The following is an 812-nucleotide window of genomic DNA, read 5'->3' as shown; positions in this document are numbered from 1 at the left end:
GCGGTGATGTCTGATAAGTTTAGCACTCAAACCTAATGTAGAAAATATTTTTATATTATATTTATTTAATTTTTTTTTATTTGTATGTTTTTTCTGTCTTGGAACTTGTAGACCTTCCCTTACATTTCATAATGTTTTACACCAACTGTTTAAAAGCAAAAAACAAACTGTTTTCAGTTGCGTGCATTTAAAAACATGTGGCTCCTTGTTTGTGTGTGTTTCTCGGCCGTTGCGACATTTCCTCTTACCGTTTTTAAAAAGAATCGCGTTTCTACACACCTCATAGCTGAGGACGTGAACTTCCACAATCTAGAAAACAAATCTATAATAATATCTACAACACGGCCGCTCCTCCAGCAGTGGAAAAAAAAATAAAAAACATTGCAGACTGCGGCACCTAATTTACCATGAAAACCTGTGGAGCAGAGAAGGGAATGAAGTGGGACTTTCCCTTTAATTCAGACATGAAACCTGTTGTTGTTGTACTGACAGGTGTTGACCTGGACGCGACCTACGTCATCAGTGTGGCCACAGTTGATCAGCAGCAGTGTGGACCTCCTCAGTCTCTGTCTGCTACTCTGCAGCTGGGAGGTAAACAGTTGCTGTCACCAGGTTGCTGGTTTGATTCCTTGTTTTTTTTTTGTATGGCGTTTGCATGTCGTCCTCATGTGCAGGTGTGTTTCCCTCCCACAGTCCAAAGACCAATTCACTTTAACTATTCACTCCAAATTCACCACAGGTGTGAATGTTTGTGTGAATGGCTGTCGGTCTCTTTCTGTTGCCCTGTGTTGATGAAGAACTGACCAGGGTGT

Source organism: Cynoglossus semilaevis, unplaced genomic scaffold, assembly GCF_000523025.1.
Source record: "Cynoglossus semilaevis isolate Cse_v1.0 unplaced genomic scaffold, Cse_v1.0 scaffold1381, whole genome shotgun sequence".
Taxonomy (NCBI): Eukaryota; Metazoa; Chordata; class Actinopteri; order Pleuronectiformes; family Cynoglossidae; genus Cynoglossus; species Cynoglossus semilaevis.
This window is presented reverse-complemented; position numbering follows the sequence as displayed.